General features: G+C 36.1%; 1 pseudogene; it reads left to right on the top strand.

The window, feature by feature from the left end:
- Positions 1–3854: 3854 nt before the first annotated feature.
- LOC141520761 (V-type proton ATPase 16 kDa proteolipid subunit c-like) lies at positions 3855–4437 on the top strand (annotated as a pseudogene).
- Positions 4438–20276: the final 15839 nt, after the last annotated feature.

The raw sequence follows: 20276 nt of genomic DNA, 5'->3' as shown, positions 1-20276 counted from the left end.
ATCTAGTGTTTATTAAATATTTACTGAATTACGAATTGCATTACCTGCCTTACCACTTACCACTCTAGACAACCAGAAATTGCTATGACCTTTCTTTAGCTTAGGGTTGGATCCCAAATTCAGGCGTTTATGCATTAAAAAACATCAAATAAGACCAATTAATTAAAAGAAAGCAATGTATTAGGTAATCTGATTTCTAATTGGAGGAAAGATTGGGGACTTTGCAGGTTTGGAGTGGGAGAGTAAACAGATTCAATTTCTTGAATTCAGAAAAAAGAGATGTCCCACTCTCCAAAGGTGTAAGTAATCAAAGGAACAGGAACATAATAATTGATTGCTCAGGATAGGGTCTGTTTTCAGATAAGATATAGGCTGCATAAGATGTACAATTGTGAGGAAATTTTTTTTTTTAGGTTTTTGCAAGGCAAATGGGGTTAAGTGGCTTGTCCAAGGCCACACAGCTAGGTAATTATTAAGTGTCTGAGACCTGATTTGAACCCAGGAACTCCTGACTCCAGGGCCGGTGCTTTATCCACTTTATCCACCTAGCCGCCCCAATTCTTTTAATCATTCTTTGGATCTGACTGGTTTCTGGTCAGCATAACTTAGATCCTTGGTTAGAGGTTAGAAGTCTCTAAATAGTTGGTAGGGATGGTCCAGTTTACCAGCCCTCCAGGGCTAGGGTCAAACAATACAATTTCCACTTCCTGCCTTCACTCTGTTATCTTTTCTCTGCCCCTGTTTTTTCCTAGTTCCTACAATTGAATAAAGTTTTCTCACAAAACAGAATCTGGACTAGACCCACAATTGAACTGAAAGAATTATCTCCAGAACAGTCTCAAGAGGGAGTTAAGTCCCCTCAATTTCCTCAATGATAGATGAATTCACGATCAAAACAGATCTCATGGCTTACCATCAAAGCAATCCTTTAACGTAGATATACAGTGCCACCAGATGCCTCAGGTAAAGCCCTTTCCATTTTTTCCTTCCCTTTCCTTTTCCTCTTCCTGGCTTGATGCAACATCCTTTGGCCAACTAAACTATTTCAGAGAGGAATCCAGAGATTGTTACATTTAAACACTCAAGCCCTCTCCATCTTTCGTGGTGGTGATCTTTTTTCTTGCCCAGTTCTGATGCCTAACTCTAGCTAAAGCATCTTTTTACTTTTTCCCAAAGTTGAGGGGAGACTTTGAGAGTTATGGTCAGTCCATCCTGTAGTCAACCCTTCCTTTGCCCCTTGTATTTGCTTATTTATATGGCTGCTGTTTCCTATAATAGAATGTAAATTCCTTGAGGTCAAGGACTCTCATTTTTGTCTCTAGCCCCAGCACCTCACATAGTATATGGCAATTGATTGATTTATGAATTGACTACTGCAAGATATTTCTAATTTGATGTGGTCACAGATCTGTTGGAGGGATTCAGTTCCTTGGTTTCAACATAAACAAACTTAACTGAATCCTTAGACTCATGTAACAACTCATAGTATGAATAATATATATATATATATGAAAATGATGTTAGAAGAAATGTAATATACAGCATAAACATATACAGAATTCTGTTATTAGAAAATAGAATCAAATATTGATATAATGCAAAGATTTCATTATGAATATTTTTGTCAGTCCTAAAACTAGCAAGCAAAAAACCCCCAAAATACCTTTACTCCAAAAAAGTTTAATAATGTCTATATTTTCTCTATGCAGATTATATCACAGGTTATCTCTCCTGGCAAAGTAACAAAGTTATTAACCTTAAATATGTTATGCATTTTTCTTTTGCAAAAAAAAACTGTCTTAAATTTGCTGAATTTTTCTGTGTGAACATATAGCTGTCAGTCATATACTACTTTTTTTTTAAAACACACACATTTATTTATTTATTTTTAGGTTTTTGCAAGGCAAACGGGGTTAAGTGGCTTGCCCAAGGCCACACAGTTAGGTAATTATTGTCTGAGACCAGATTTGAACCCAGGTACTCCTGACTCCAGGGCCAGTGGTGCTTTATCCACTACCCCACCTAGCTGCCCCCCCAAAAAAACACACACATTTAATGTGTATCTTCAAGATAAAGATGAAACTGGATTTAGTTGGTACACTGGATAGGTATTTGGACCTGGAGCCAAGAAGACCTGAGTTCAAGTGGAGCCTTGGACATTCTCCAGTTGTGTGACCCTGAGGAAGTTAATTGACAGCCTCAGATTCCTCATTTATAAAATAAGGATAATATAATAATTTAGCATCTACTTCCCAGGAGGTTGTGAGATAAAATAAGATAGAATTTATAAAGTATTTTACAAATCTTAAAGTGATAAGTAAATGTTAACTATTACTATATGAAATTTTTGAACTTCTCTGCCAATTTGTTCCTCTTCCCTCTTTTACACAGAAAGTCATTTATTAAAATAAAGAATAAAATAGAAAGAATGAGAAAGATCCATCAGACGAGAGGGAAATGCTTTCTAATATCTTTTGGAGGGTCCACAGTTGATCATTATTATTATACAGAATTCATATTTCAATTATCATTTATGTTGTTTTCTTGGCTCTGCTTACTTCCCTGTAAGTCTTCCGATCTCTCCTTGTATTATTTCATGTTCATTATTTCTTACAGTACAATAATATTCCTTCACATTCACATATCACAATCTCTTTAGCCTATCCACAATCAATGAGCATCCATCTCCTTGTTTTCAGCACTTTGCTACCACAAAAAAAGTACTATTAAAAATATTTTCTTTTTTCTTTTTTAGATTTTTGCAAGACAATGGAGTTAAGTGGCTTGCCCAAGGACACACAGCTAGGTAATTAAGTGTCTGAGGCTGGATTCGAACTCAGGTACTCCTGACTCTAGGGCTGGTGCTCTATCCACTGCACCACCTAGCTACCCCTAAATATTTTCTTGTACATTGAAACTTTCTTTTTTTGACATCTTTGGGGTAAATGCTAAGCAGTGGGAGTTCTAAATCAAAAAATGTGTATATACATATATGTTAATTAATGTCTTAGTGTAATTCCAAATTACTTTCTAGAACTACTGGACTAATTCACGGATCCACCAGCAGTATTAGTGTGGCTGTTTTTCCAGGACCCCTACAAGATTTACCACTCACATCTTCTGTCATCTTCGCTTAGTTGCTGAATGTTAACTGAAAACCCAGCTGTTTTGAATTGAATTTATTTTCTTAGTAGTGATTTAGACCTGTCTTTCATACAGTTGTTAATAGTTTGCAATTTTTAAATAAATTTTTGTTAGTCTTTTTTTAATAAATTACGAATATTTTCCACCATTTCCCTCCTCTTCTCCCTCAACAATTTGAAGTTCTTTTGAGAGCTGTTTGTTCATATTCTTTGACTGCTTATCTACTGGGGGATGATTTTTTTTTTAGGTTTTTTGCAAGGCAAATGGGGTTAAGTGGCTTGCCCAAGGCCACACAGCTAGGTAATTATTAAGTGTCTGAGACTGGATTTGAACTCAGGTACTCCTGACTCTAGGGCTGGTACATTATCCACTGCACCACCTAGCTGCCCCTTGGGGGATGATTTTTGGTGTTATATATTTGTTAGTTCTTTACATATAATAGAAATTAGAAAAAAAGTAATGTTTTAGGACTTAGTGAAAAAAATGATAGTTTTTTGAAAGAGCATGTATCAAAAGAGCTTTTTGGAAATAGATATAATTTTATTGCTAAAAATGATCTGTCACCTATAAATACTGGAATTTTCTAACCAATTAAAAACCTTTTAAGGTGTCCCGCCCGCCCTCCAGTGCTTTACCTGCTACCCAGCCCCGTGCCCTTGCCTCTCTCCCCTCGCCCCGTCCACCTTCCAGCCTGCCGACCACACATAGACATGTCCACGACTCCCGAGCATGCGTCCTTCTTCTCCGTCATGGGAGCCTCGGCTGCCATGGTCTTCAGCACTCTTGGGGCAGCTTGTGGCACAGCAAAAAGTGGCACTGGTATTGCAGCCATGTCAGTCATGCGACCTGAGCTGATCATGAAGGTGAAGGCAGTCATTCCTGTCATCATGGCTGGTGTCATTGCTATCTACAGTCTGGTGGTGGCTGTTCTCATCGCCAACTCTCTGACAGAGCATATCACCCTGTTCAAGAGCTTCCTTCAGCTGGGAGCAGGCCGCAGTGTGGGTCTGAGTGGGCTTTGCCATTGGCATTGTTGGAGATGCTGGTGTTCGGGGGATGGCACAGCAGTCCTGACTATTCGTGGGGATGATCCTGATTCTGATCTTCGCTGAGGTGCTTGGCCTGTATGGCCTGATTGTGGCCCTCTTTTCTCCTTTTTCCCAGTGCCCCACCCAACCCCAAGTCACCCCTAAGCCACAGAGTATGATGTAAAGACCTGTCTTGAACCACCCCCATCCTTCCCAATTTGCTCCAGAACGAATGGCCTGACATTTGGTGCAGTTGTCCAGTCAGTAGTTGGTCTTGTAAATGGAAGTGTCTTGGTGACTCTTCTGTCTGTGTTGCACCGCACCGCATTGGATGGCGCCTGAACCGGACTGGCTGGGGCTAAGGCCTCCTGGGGTTCACCAGGCAGCTGTGCAATCTCCCTACCCATTTGCTGTTAGTACTCTGTGTATAAAGATGAATTAGAATTGTCATTTTTCTCTTCACTGGATGTTTATTTATAAAGATTTGATATGTTCATAATGTTTATGGAGCAAGAATTTTCAATTTCCCATGCTATATATTAATCTTAAATATAGGTAGATTATTGCACTGTGAGGTTAAATGTCAAGTGCTGAAAATTCCTTGGATGTGATAATTTGAAATTCAAGATTGCTGTAGGGTCCTGGTATGAGTAAGAATTGTATGATTTGGGAAAGTGTTGAAGACGTGTTTCCAATGGTGCTGTGTAGCACAGGCCAGGGCTCACAGTGATGTTTCCAAATAAAATTCTGACTGGAAAAAAAAAACCTTTTAAATAAAGAGTTTCAAAAATGCAGCATCTTCATGTTGATTTTTAAGAATAATAACCAATACCCAAGAAGATATTGTAGACAAATTTCAACCAAAACCTATTTTGTATAAATGTTGGATGGGATTAATAATGCCTATCTTGATTTAGTAAAGATAACTATTGGTATATTTCTTCCTTGTGAAGGTGTGAATCTTTGTAATGCAAAGATTTTTTTTTTAGCAATGACCTCCATTAAAACTAAATATCTAAATAAATTGAATTTAGAACCATATACATAAATATAATTTATAAAGAAGTGAATATACACATTTATGGTTGAGGTGCATGCTAATTTTTTTAATCCACAAGAACATAAAAATTTTGGATACAATTATGGAAGGAGATGAGCAATTATACTTATTATAATGCACATTATATATATGCACAGAGAGTATCACATCAAAATACAGTCAAAAAGGACAAAAGGATTTTATTGGTAAGATTGAAGAAGGATTCATAGAAGAGGTATCAGTATAAAGTATGAGTAGGATTTTAACAGATGACACAGGATAAAAAAAGGGGAGACACAAAGTAAAAAGACTGAAGTTGGTATCAGGAGACTGAGTTAAAATACTGGTTCTGACACTAGTCTGTGGCCTTGAGCAAATCACTTACCTTTTCTCACCTTGACTTTTCTTTTAGGTAAAATAAGGATAATATTAATACTTGTTCTGCCTACTTTATGGAAGTGATATTGGATAAATGCTAGATAACAAAGGTGTGAGCAAAGACAGGAATGTATTGAAGTGGTAAGCCGTGAGGCCTCAGTCCTAAAAGTATACAGCTCATGAGTCCCTACCTACTAGTACACTTAATCTTAAAACTCTGTCAGATACACAATATAAATACAAAGGCTAAATATTAGTTAAGAAGAATAGTTACAAAATGTAGAGGGCCAGCCCCAGGGAGTGATAGTCACATATACTTGGTGACTTTTCCCATCAAATATGTGTGGATTATTGCTCATTTTATGGATCCATTGGGTCACCAGCGAACCCTGACCTATGATAATCTATGGCTCTAGGATGATTGTAAAAGGTTTCTTTGATAGAGAAGTATGCATTTTTCTAAGAACAAATATTGTAAATTTACCCAGGAAATTGTAAAACTGGGTCTCTTTTAACCCGTCATTCCTGAGATAAGTTTTTGCTATAAAAAGTCTGAGTTTCCAAAAATAAAATTGGTAGATTTTCACTTCCCAGCCTTTAGTGTTTGGGTATATTTGTCTACCTGACCTGACTCTTGGAAATTCATGTCCAGACCCACACCAGAGCTATTATGGGCAATAACTGGTGCCTGAACAGGGACTGATGGACAGACGGACTGACGGATGGACAGAGCGACAGACAGACAGTCAGACCTGGAGGGGAATCAATCTTGAAAGGAAAGATAGAGTCTGGACACCTGAAGGTCAAAAGAGCGCTCATAAAGGGACAGCAGGCAATTAAGGTAAATAATTTTTTCATCAGGTCTAAAGCAGAGAGCATTAAAATGGGACAGGGGCAGTCTAAGGATAGAGGGCATTATTTGAAAGTGCTAAAGCAGATAGTTAAAGAAAGAGGCTTGTTAATAACAACAAAACAATTGGAAGAATTTAGTGAATCTGTACAAAAATGTTGTCCTTGGTTTCCAGAAGAAGGAGCATTAAGTATTGAAAAATGGGAAACTGTGGGGAAACAGATGAGTGAACATTTTAAACAGGAAGGTCAGGAGTCATTTCCTATAGAAGTCTTTTCATTGTGGAATATTTTAAAAATCTGCCTGACTCCACCTGGAGATGCTTGTTTGGCTCAGAGTATATTAAAAGTTGATGGAGATGTTCAAACTATTCAGCAGGAAGATAAGAGTGAAAAAGAGTGGTGGCTTTCACCTCCAATGCCACCTCCGGACCTGTGCCTGCCTCAGGGTGGAAGGAGGAGTGTGGAGGCCAAGGCCACAGGGCCTTACCTTCCCAGGAGAATCCTCCTCCTGGCTCTCACTTTAGGAACTTGTACTGGAGTCTCCAGGATGCCAGGCCCCACCGGTTCAGGCTGCCACAGTAGCTGCTGCTCCTGGGCTTCTGGAGGTGGTGGCTCCCCAGCCAGCATCACCTCCTCCTAACTCTAATAACCCACCTTCTGCTCCTTTATGGTCTAAAGAAGAAAATGTTACCAAAGATAAGGGGCATATGAATATTGCTCAAATAGCTGCTCGAAAAGCAATAGATAAGGGAGAGAAGATTCCATGGGACATAAGAGAGAGTCGTACTCTTTTCTTGAGAGAATACAATAATTTAGATTTTAAAACATTTAGAGAATTAAAATCAGCAACAAGCACTTATGGTAAAAACCAATCCATATGTTTTGAATATAATAGAAATATTAGGTAGACAAATATTAGCCCCAGAAGATTGGACCACAATAGCAAAAACTACCCTTATACCAGGAGATTACTTAATATGGAAAACCGAATTTTTTGAGAATTGTATTAGTCAGGCTAAAAGAAATGAAGCAGAAGGGTTAAGAATAACATTCAAAATGCTCTCTAGCACTGATCCATGGGCAAGAGTAAATAATCAAATTGGGTACAGTTTACAGGCACATGAACAGGCATGGCTAAAACTGCCTGAAAAAGAAGGCAGCAATGGGTTTGAGAGATCAGATAGCTTGTTTGCTCATGGCTCGCTTATCTAGATCTTGAAGTTAACTGAGAGAGGAATTAAGAAAAAGCACTAGCCAAGAGAGAGAGAATTGTTTCATGAAGAGTTGATAATACAAAATAAAATGTTAAAAAATTTTTAAAATGCTATTTAATTTCAAAAAGACAAGATAATCAGGTTCATTTTTAAAATATATAATTTGATTATTACAAAAAATAATGGGACGATTGAGGATTTAAAAAAAAAAAGAGAGACTACCCTCCCAGAAAAGATTTAGGGCTGTTAAAGTTATTTGGTTTACTCTAAGCTGATAGGGGACAGGGGATATTCCAATTAGGCTGAGGGGTTTTTGAGTGACTGACTGCCTTCTCAAAAGTTATAGCTATTTATGGTTAAAATCAAGACGTGTTAGATTTCAAAACTTTTGTTTTTTATTTTTTAGGGTTTTTTTGCAAGGCAAATGGGGTTAAGTGGCTTGCCCAAGGCCACACAGCTAGGTAAATTATTAAGTGTCTGAGGTTGGATTTGAACCCAAGTACTCCTGACTCCAGGGCCGGTGCTCTATCCACTGTGTCACCTAGCTGCCCCGATATCAAAACTTTTGAATGGAAAAATGTATTGTGAAAAATGGAAGGCTCTCTGCATTTTTCTCTAGTTTCTTGGAAGATTTGTCACCTTTGGTGGTGTTATCCTGGTTTTTTTTTTTTGTCTTTGTGTAATGTTTAAAGGGACCCTCTAGTGTGAGAGCTGAGTGGGATTTCCATGGATTTGGGGGGCCTCTTTGGTTCTAGATGCTCTGACTCCATTATGTGTCTATATGAGTTTGCTTTAAAATACAGGCAGAGAGAAGCTCTCAGCTCTCTCTCAGGCCCGCTATTCTCTGTGTTCTGATTGGCCGATCTTCTTTCCATTCTCTCTTTTCAAAAATTAGATCTTCTTTTTTTCCCAAAACTCATGATTGGTGCCACAAAAGGAGATTTTCCTGAGAATCATGTTGTTTTTAGAGGAGAAGGGGTTCTATTATTTTCTCTTATTTTCTATTGTCTCTTTTCTGGTCTGATAGACTAATAGAATTTTATTTACTGATTTGGAAAATTATACTTATAAGGGACCTAGGAGAAATTGAAATTGTCCCTAAAATAATTTTTGGACTGGCCTTAATTAGCATGATAATATATATATATATATATATATATATATAAAATTTAAAAAATTGGGGGGGGGTGAGCAAGGAATGATAAAAAGTAAAGGTAAATAACTAGTGCATACTACACCTTGATATCTCAAAATGTGAGGAGTCTCCAATTCCCAGAACATCATTTTGTCAATGAAGATAGAAAGTTCTTTTAAGTTAGAGCACTGAGAAGTTAGAAAAGCACTGATACAGATAAGAAGGATTTGCAAACTTTTGTATTTTGAAAGGGAAGATAATTTAAGGTAATTTTGAATATAAGTTTGGAATTTATAGGATTATTAAGAGAACTTTAAAGAAAATCTTGTAAACAAAAAGGGATTTTAGAAACATTTGGTCTCAAGAAATTTTTATGTACTACAGAATTTTAGGGAGTAAAGGGAATATACATTAAATTGAAATGTGGTATGTATAATTAGTAAACTTTGTATAAGACCAGATTCAGACAATTTTTTGAAATTTTAATATTGTGTTACAGTAACAGACAATGTATGAATTGAAGTATCATCCATCATCTTTATAAAGATTTGTTATAACAAAACTAGAGAATACCTTGCCAAAAAGATTATATTTCTCAAGTTCTTTTGGCTCAGAGATTGTGAAAAGATGTGCTCTTCCACCTAGTGTTTCTTATTTTTTATTTATTTTATTTATTTTTTAGGTTTTTGCAAGGCAAACGGGGTTAAGTGGCTTGCCCAAGCCCGCACAGCTAGGTAATTACTGTGTCTGAGACTGGTTTTGAACCCAGGTACTCCTGACTCCAAGGCCAGTGTTTTATCTACTAGCCACCTCGCTGCCCCCACCTAGTATTTCTTAAAGGGAATATTATGTGTAAGATCAAAATAACTTATTTAATATCTGTTATTTAAGAGGAAATTATATATGTGTCCTGTAACCCTGGAATTGGTAAAAGTTTTACATTGATTTTTTAAAATAAATATATATATATATATATATCTATATATATATAAATTCATAGAAAATCTTATTTTCTTTTTGAAAATAGGAGAGTATTTGAACAAGAGGAAAATATGCTTATAAAACAGAGATATGATATTTAGTTATAAGGTTACCTTTAAGAGAATGAGATGTCAGTATGGAAATATGTTTCATGTAGGTTAAGAATTTAATGTTTAATTTAAAAAAACGCAAAAATGGTAACCTTAGAAGAAGATTGTATAAGAAATTGGGAATTTATAACTTAACTGCAATTATTTCCAATAATGCTGAATAAATGTGAGAGGCTTTGAAAAATGATTTGGGAGATTGAAAATTATGTAACCCATAGTTAGGCAATTTACTGATCAGCAAGATGTTGAAAAATCATATGATCTAGTTTTATCAGTATAAGCTATTTTACTTTAATGATGTCAAAGCCCGGAGTTAATGATTGATTGCTCTGTAGAGGTAATAAGGGAAAATATCTTGAAGTTATGACACTCTAGGTTTCCAGAAATTTTTAAACAATGTGATGGACCTTATTCTAGACCTGTAGGTCCAAGTATAAATGCAATTAAAGATATTTTTTAATCAAAAGAAAAGAATGAATTATATGCCCAATTAATGGTATTAATAGAACAGCCACAAACCCTTAACATTCTTACAGATAGTAAGTATAATTATCATGTGGTCAGATACATAGAAACAGCTTTTATTAAACATAGCACTGATGAAGAATTATGTCAACTCTTTAAAGAGTTACAAGAAGTTATAATAAAAAAAAGAAGTTATAATACATAGATATAATCCTTTTTGAATACATACATTCCCACACTGGATTGCCTGGGCACATATATGAAGGCAATCATAGGGCTAATTAATTAACCCTTCCATTTCTTATAAGCTTAGTAGAACAGCAAGCTAAGCAGTGTCATAAAGTTTCACTAGAATGCCTCTTTATTAAGAAAAGAATTTAAAATCACCAGAGAACAAGCAAAGAATATAGTAGTAAACTGTCAACTATGCATTCCATATTTACCTACCCCTCCAAATTCTAAGAATCCTAGAAGCCAAGTTCCTAATGAATTGTGGCAAATGGATGTGACTCATTATACATCTTTTGGAAAAGTGAAATTCATTCATGCTACTATAGATACATTTGGTTCATGTGCAATGGCAACAGCACAGAGACTGCACAAGGTGTGATTGATCATTTATTCCATTGTTTTGCTATTGCAGGGATATCAAAATTCACAAAAACAGATAATGGCCCTGGATATACTTCTATGGCATTTAAAAAATTCTGCCTATATTACAATATAAGACATATTACAGGTATTCCCTATAACCCCCACTGGTCAAGCTTCAGTAGAAAGAAAATATAAAGATCTTAAGAGATTGCTGGAAGTGCAAAAGAAGGGGTAATATATAGGGACAAAGGAAACAAGGAAGGAGAGTAAATCTCACCTTATGTATATGAATTTTTTTAACATTGAATGATAAACAATTAACACCTGCAGAAAGATTTTTTTTTTTGCAAGGCAATGGGGTTAAGTGGCTTGCCCAAGGCCACACAGCCAGGCAATTATTAAGTGTCTGAGGTCGGATTTGAACTCAGGTACTCCTGACTTCAGGGCTGGAGCTCTATCCACTTCGCCACCCAACTGCCCCAGAAAGATTTTTTTAAAGAATATGCAATAGGAAGAAAAGGGCATAATTACATGGAAGGATCCTAAGGCATCAACAATGAAAATGACTGGATCCATTATTAACCTGAGGTCGAGGGTATGCTTCTGTTTTGTCCACAGATGGAGAAACTGTCTGGGTACCAAAAAGAAACATCAGATCGTGCAGACCAGTTAAATCAAGTAATACAGAAAATAAATAATTTACACTTAAGAAATTGAAAAGGAAAAGATGAGAGGAGAACATGTCATGGATCTATGGAACAATTTATGAAGCTTACATTAAGAACAATTTGGGGACTGTAAAAGGAATTGAATATTGGACTTATGTTCAAAACCTCCATGGTCACTGTTCTATAATGAGGAGAGAGTATGGTTGAAATTGTATTAATTGGGGAAGCTGAAGATTATTTGGGATATAACGAAGTTCCTACTGGAGATATCAAAGAAGAAATGCTGAGAAGAAAAGTTAGGCATGATTTCTCTTTTTTAAATACCATGACACCGATATGTTTTTGTAAAATGTGTACTGTTGAACCATGTGTTAAATTAAGTAATACTAATCATTCAACTCATTTAAATATTTATGGCAGGGGAGCATTTAGGACCTTAGAGATATCAGGAATTCCATTTGTAGAAAGTACTGAAGGAAGAAAGATAATTCCTACAGAATCTCCTTGTTTAAATTTACATGCTTGGGATTTCAAAAATGAATGTTTTCCACCCTGGGTTGCCTGTAATACCCCAGATAGAAGAATTTATTATTATTCTATTTTGCTACAAGTGTGGAATTCTCCTGATAGAGTTGTTCCATAGGGTATTCCAGGCTATATTAAACCAATTGTATACCCATAAGCAGGGTTAGCTAATTCAGAGATATGAAAGGCTTTGGCAGCTATAGATGAGATAAGGTATATACAATGGAATAAGATGTTGGACAAAATATCTTATGCAGAAAAGAAATCATCTGTGACTGCATGCACAGGACCAGATAATGCCTTTATGATAGGATCTTTCAAAGATGTCAATATTATCAGAGAAAAAGGGAGGTATAATGTTAACTGTTACAATCGCACTATTCAAGCATGTATAAATAAGGAAATGGAGGATAATGATGTTGTTGTCATGATAAGAAAACCAAAATTTGCTATAATACCCACCAAAGTAGAAGGCTGGTATATGTCTCCTGCTGATGAGTTCTTAGAAAAGACATTAAAGAGAATTAGGCAGAAGATGTGTTAGTTGCGTTGTATATTGTAGCAGCCATTATAGCAGCTACTTCAATGACTATTTCTGTACAAGTAGGGAATAAAGGAAAAATTTGAAGTTAAATATATTCTAGAATAATCTGAAGATACTCAGGAGAGAATTAATGAAGATCTTTATCATTTGATTAATGCATTACAAACCTCTGTAATGAACAATTGCAATGTGGTTACAGATTTTCTGCTATTTGTGCTACTCCTTTAAAATATAACACTTTACTTATTCCATGGGATAATGTAAAGGTTATTTGAATGGAATATGGTATAATGATTCTATAACTATGGATATGAATCAATTGCATAAAATTGTTAATGATATTGCATTGGCACCTAGAATGGAAATGGACTCAGGTATTGACAATTTGTTTAACTTTGTTAATAGGTTTCATCCTTTGAATTTTATAAACTTATTAGTGAGCACACTTCCTGGTATCTTTGCATTATTATTGATATCGTGTATTATTCCCATTTGTATTAAATGCCTTTTGTCACTGTGACAAAACATAGATGTCCTAACATAGATGTCCTAAACACACTGCCTAAAGCTTCAGCATGCCTAAGAAGGGGGAATCTGTAGAGGGCCAGCCCCAGGGAGTGATAGTCACATATACTTGGTGACTTTTCCCATCAAATATATGTGGATTATTGCTCATTGTATGGATTCATTGGCTCACCAGTGAACCCTGACCTACGATAATCTGTGGCTCTAGGATGGTTGTAAAAGGTTTCTTTGATAGAGAAGTATGCATTTTTCTAAGAACAAATATTGTAAATTTACCCAGGAAATTGTAAAACTGGGTCTCTTTTAACCCGTCATTCCTGAGATAAGTTTTTGCTATAAAAAGTCTGAGGTTCCAAAAATAAAGTTGGTAGATTTTCACTTCCCAACCTTTCGTGTTTGGGTATGTTTGTCTACCCAACCTGACTCTGGACAGAAATTCATGTCTAGACTCACACTAGAGCTATTGTGGATGATAACACAATACTCTTCTTCCTCACCAAACCTGGGGTACCCTCTTTAATAGATATATACTTTGTCTATGTGAAGATTGGGCACAGACTTAGAATGGCAGTGGAGCACACCTGAATGGAACATGTGTGGCTCCATAAAATTTCTCTGTAATTGCAGGCTGCTGTGTGTTATAATGACCCACAGGAATCAAGGGTTTGTATTCCGAGTCAGAGAGTAGAAAAGGTTTTTCTTTTTAAATTTCATCTCATGAGAAGGGAACATAGCCCCTAGTTGCTCAAGTAGCATCAGTCAGGAAACATCCAAAAATAGAAGCTCGCAGTTCTCTTTTATAATAATACTAATCCTTCCTCTAAATTCTGTCTTATCCCACCATTGGCTAGTAAGACAAGCTCACAATCTTCTTACTAACACTATCCAACCAGAGGAAAGCAAATTCAATCTTCATTATCCTAACAAATATCTCTCCTATTCAAAAGTTATAATTTTTAATCTCTTATTACCATAATTGCTCATGGCTAAGATATACCCTATTAAAAGTGATGTTTTATAAAACATCTGGCCAAATTTGGAGACATCCAATAAGAAAAAGAGCCAATTAATTCTTCTTGAAATTACCTCATTTTCCTAGAATCATAGGTAGCTATTGAAATCAGACAGGCTTTGTTTGTCCAGTGAACAACAATGATAGGGTGTATAAGGATGTATTCATGAGAAAGATTTACTGCAAGTCATCTCCCATCATTGTGTATAAGAGTGTTTTCATGAAGAAACTTCACTGAAGGCCATCTCTCACAATCTTCCCCCCCCCACACACACACACACTCTTTCATCCTCTATGAAGTTTCCTCACACCATTCCGGACAAATTCCATCTATCAGATTCTTCTCAATATTCCCTCCATAGTCAACTTTATCTATGTTTCCAAGAGAGGTCATCCCTATGTTTTCATTACCATAATCCTCACCACTTCCTATCAAAAGTTTTATTTCTTGGTTATTGATGTTCTCTATCACTGGCTGTACTCTTTATGAGTCTATTGGGAATAGAAATGAAATTTGATAGTCCCATCTTTCCTTCTTCTTCTTGGCAATGGACAGACAACAAACATAAGATTATCTGCAAAGAGGCGACATAAGTAAAGATAACGCACTTACAGAGTCAAGGGGAAAGTTACAGATATCTAAAAGGGCAGATCCCCCTGAACAAACAACCCCCACACATAGATATGAGATGGAGAAGATGAACTGGTCCACTCTCTCTCTTTCTTTCCCCTGGAGACATTCAATATCTTTCTGTATCTTCAGAGTTCATTCCAAAAAGTTCTCTCCAATTCAGGTGACTTGTTGGATCTTCTTTTCTGGTAAAGATACTTCTTAACACAACATCTTATCAGACTAAGACTCATGTTTTCATCATTAGATAATAAAATTCTAGAGCTATTACAATTTACACTGTGATTTACTCACTGTCATGCTGACATACATATTTCACTCTAAGAAAATAAACTTCCATAATTATGTCACTACACAAGTAAATTCACTGAGAATTGTCAGATTAATTTGAGCTTGTAGCATATACATTTGATGATCATCTTATTAGTGTCCAGTAAGTAACTTACAGACTTAACCTTTTGCTCCTTATGAAAATAATATCTCAAGTATCCTTAGCTAAAATGAATTTCTCTTCCCAAAATATTTCTAAATATTACATAGGTTGTTCTTCTCCTGATATAGTCAATTGACTCTCATTCTTTTCTTTAAAGTAGAACTTGAAGCTGTTATTGTACAGAATCATATCTTGAGATTACAAAAGAACTTTTTTATTCTTCTTACCGAAATATTCCTTTAACATAAAATTAAGGGATCTTAATTCTTGTCAGAATATATAGCTAACAGCAGATGTCAAACCTACACATTAGCCTATCTAGCTATTAAATTCCAATTGACCTAAAATTTCTATATCAGATTTGCTTAAAGCAGATACTATAAAGATCCAGTACATAAAAGGAAAATTCCTTTACACACACACACACACACACACACACACACACACATATATATATATATATATATATATATATATATATATATATATATATATAAAATTTTGATTTGCAATTCCTAGGTAGAGGTCATGTGGGTAGTCAAATGCCTTAAGCTACTTTCCAGTCAATTCACTGTCAGATATTGCAAAAGTGGCAATCTAATGCTGTTTTCAAATTATCCCAATCTCATTTAGGAGCACATCTCATTTTAGTCCAAATCTGGGTTCTATAAGACCAGAAGACATTCCATAGCTAATCAACTGACTTATAGCTCTCTGTGTACTCTTTCTCTTCTTACATTGATTTTTAAATCTATTTTCAAAGCTCCCAAAATCAATCTTTTTACTTATACAAAATTAAACCTGTTCATACCTTCTTTCTATATGGTTTAACTAACCTCCATAAATTTGATATACTTCAAATACCCAACCTCTATGTCCTTTAATTTTTCCTTGCAACCCTTTAATTATTCTCTTCATAGGTCATTCAAACTCATTATTCAGACTGCACAACTTACATTTTCCCTTAATATACTGTTTAACCATATTTCATACTGTATTCACTATTCTTTTCTTTTTTTTTGATTTTACTACATCCAATTCTTTTTATTTGTTTTTTTGGGAGGGGTTGGCAAGGCAAAGGGGTTAAGTTACATCCAATTCTTAATCAGATTCAATAACTTATTTAAAACTTTACTTTTACAGTTATATAAACCATATTGCAATACATGATTCCACTTTTTTACAATATATCTTTCCATTGATTTTAACTCCTTGATTTTAACTGTTATAACCTTTGAAAAAGCCATCTGCCACTTGAAAATCCCACAGCTTAAGGAATATTCCCTGCCCCCCTCAAATAAAGTAAATCAAATAACTTCTCTTATAAAGGGACAGTCCCAAATCAGGGGGTTCTTCTGTTCTTAGATTCACAATTGTTCCATTAATTTCTGTAGTATTTTAGAGAAATGACTGGGGGCAGCTAGGTGATGCAGTGGATAGAGCACCAGCCCTGGAGTCAGGAGGACCTGAGTTCAAATGTGACCTCAGACACTTAATAATTACATAGCTCAGGCAAGTCACTTAAGCCCACTGCTTTTCAAACCCTGCTCCCCCCAAAAAGAACACTATAGAAATGAAATGACTAACATTATCAGAATCTCTATTTTTCACTACTAAACTCCTGAGGTCATAATGTTACCATAAAGTAAACTGATTCACCCTGTTAAAAGATCAACTATTGTCAGCAAATGCTTCAGTCTTTCTATTTCTGGCATTTCTATATAATCAATTTATGTACTTTAGAATGGCAAAGACCTGACTCTCATCTTCCTTGAATTTGCTCCTCAAAGTTTTCTGAATGTAAAAATAACTTTTTTCCTAACGATTTGCTTATTTAGCATCTTTCTCATCTGGTAATACCTACTGTCCCTTTTTCTATTTCTATTTCTATTACTCCTAATGTTGTTAGATTCCTCTTTTTCTGTTGGCACAACTTTAATTTTAGGGAACTGAGGAATCCTGACATGCATTTTGACCATTTCCTTTAACTTCAAATGAATTCCCTTTTTAGTGTCCCTTGTTTTACCAAGTTTCATGAAACAATTCCCTCTCTCTACTATTAATTAGTCCTTTTTCTTAGTTCCTCCCTAAGCCAAAGGAAACTCCTTTAATGGGAATTGATTTATGGTGCTAAAATTTGTCAGTGGAAAATTCTCTTCCTCTTTAGGTAGCTGCTTTAGCTTTTGGCAGAGATGGGTGTACAGTAAATTAATGACCTCACCCAGGTCAATCAGATCTTCCTCTCCCTTCACCCCTTTGGATAGTAAGGAAGGTGAGGAAGAAGCCAGAGCTGTGGGTGGAGTTGGGCGAATGTAGGGAGGAGGAAGAGCAGTGAATTTAAGGAGAAGTGAGTTTATCCCATTTTCTTTGATTCCTCTTTCCCCTTTTTCTTCCTTCACTACAAATTTTCCCATCTTTGGCAGCCAGAGGGGTATTTTTGCTCTTTCCTCCTAACTCCAAGGTCTTTTACCATTCAAATAGATATTCTAATTTTAGCAAACCCAATCCTCAGAGGATTCATAATTTGACCGGAACATGACTCCTCCAAGTTGAATGTCAGCCCAAACTAAACAATATTTAATCATTTTCTCTTTATCTTTTCCTTTATATTTTGGCAATCCATCTCAATTACTCAGTCTGTTTCCTAATAGGCTCTCTGGGGGGTTTTGTGCAAAGGGATTTTTGCTACTCAATTTTGACTAGGGTTTTCCCATCCCAGTCCCTAATTCTGCTCACAGGCAAAGAATAAATTTGTTACCTCTTTATATCTTGCTAGTAGAACACAGATCACAGAATTCAGTTCCATCAGCCTGTAACCTTTATGGGATGTGTGCCTCTACTAGCTCAACAAAGCCTCTGCCAGTTCCCTCCTGTTTCTTGCCTCAGGGTGTCTTGGTGCCAGGACCTAGGCAGTGTGAATCCCCCTACAGGGCCTCTCATCACAGTTGTTTCTCACTTGTGTGTTAGGTCTTCAGGTCTCCTCAGCCTGCAACATAATGACTACTCCTATCAGCAGTTCAATATTAGTCTGTTTGGCTATCCTCTTTGAACTATAATCCATGAGCCCCCACTGGAGAGTTTGTTATTGTGGTATCATTTTTCAGTCTTGTGCAATTCTTCATGACCTCATTTGGGGTTTTCTTGGTAAAGATACTGAAGTGGTTTGTCATTTCCTTCTCTAGATTATTTTACAGATGAGAAATGGAGGTAAGCAGGGGGTGAATGACTTGTCCAGGGTCACACAGCTAGAATGGATTTGAACAAGAGTCTTTTTGACTCCTGACCTGGCACTTTATACACTTTGGCACCTAGTTGCTCCTAACTGCTGAGTTTACTTTAGGTAATAAAGTTAACAATCAGACAATAGACACAATTAGATCAGAACAAAGTTATTTGCTAAAATGACATACTTGGAATGCTAGTTACAGTCCAAAGAGTAGACATGAACTCAGACAACAGCAGCAGATACCATAACACTTTAAAATAATCTTTTTCACTAGGAAGCTGCTAGGGATGCCCTCCTTGAGTGGAATATTCCCAGTAAAACCCACACAGGGTTAATATTCCTAGTGAAGTCCTCTCAGGGTTAAGAAATATTAAGAAAAACAAACTATTATTATTGGACTATTCCTAGAAAGACCTTGCCTTCCAAAAGAGAAGCTCATGAGCCACCTGCTTTATAAGACTAGTTTTACTAGACTTAGACATTACTTCATTTTAGACATAGATATGTAAGTCATTGAAATCTTTTTTTTTTTTTTGTACTTTCACCATCTGAATGGTGAGGTAATATTTTAGGAAAACCTTTCATTCTTTTCTTTGTTGCTGGAGTAGAGTTGAAGGGGAGGGTCTGGGGGGGTAGATTGTGTTAGAACCTATATAATCTTGCTTGATTATCCTTTAGGTGCACCTCTTTGATCATGAGTTTGCCCTTCTCTTTTTAAAATTTTTTTAAGTTTAAATTTATTTATTAATTTTCATCCATATGCACATGTATATTTTTAAGTTACAAAATTTCCTTCCATGCTCCCTTCCCACTCCCTCACCTCAGTGGTGAATGGGCAGGTTAGCATTGAACATACATATTTTGATAAACATCTTTACAAATTAGTAATTTTCAGTATGAGGAATTAGGATTAAGAGAAAGAGATACATAAGAGATAATTTTTATAAAATGTTCATCATATTCTGAAGGGTAGTTTTTTTGGGTTTTTTTTGTTTGTTTTTTAGGTTTTTGCAAGGCAAATGGGAGTTACGTGGCTTGATCAAGGCCACACAGCTGGGTAATTATTAAGTGTCTGAGACCCGGATTTGAACCCAGGTACTCCTGACTCCAGGGCCGGTGCTTTATCCACTATGCCACCTAGCCGCCCCTTATATTCACTTTTAAAGGCTTTGTTCCTGCCCCTTCATGCCAACCATAGGCTGGGGTCACAAATCTAATTGATATATTCGCTCCCCCAATATGTTTTCCCCACCTTGCTCATTATACTAATGAGCAAGAATAGATACTTCCTTCTCCAGGTATTAGGGACAATAGCACAGACTCTCATTCAACCTATGCAAAGTTATTTCACCTTTTCCTTTTGCCTTAACTCTCTCCTTTCTTTAAACAGGTTGTCATCTCTTGAGTTGCCACAAAGAACAGGCATCCTGGTTTTTGTAATGTATTATCCTCACAGACATCTGTGAGATTCTGGCAATACCATTTCTCACCTGGTGAAAGCAAAACACTGAATTCTTTCCTACAACATATTACACTAATTGTAAGTACAATATCTCTGCTACAAAATTATATCCCATAACTGATAAAGATTTCGCCACATTTTACTTAAAGGGGGCTACACAATTTTTTAAATTGCCCAATCACACTTCAGAGCACCCCCATGCTAGCAGAAAGAATCCTCAGCTCAGGACATGTTTTCCAGTGTCCTGGTTCACTAATCTTCTAAGTCTGCAGTCACCATGAAGGAAGAAGTCCACAATCTTGACTTCTTT

Source organism: Macrotis lagotis, chromosome 1, assembly GCF_037893015.1.
Source record: "Macrotis lagotis isolate mMagLag1 chromosome 1, bilby.v1.9.chrom.fasta, whole genome shotgun sequence".
Classification (NCBI taxonomy): Eukaryota; Metazoa; Chordata; class Mammalia; order Peramelemorphia; family Peramelidae; genus Macrotis; species Macrotis lagotis.
Note: the sequence above shows the minus strand (reverse complement) of the source record. Positions and strands in the feature narration are given on the sequence as shown.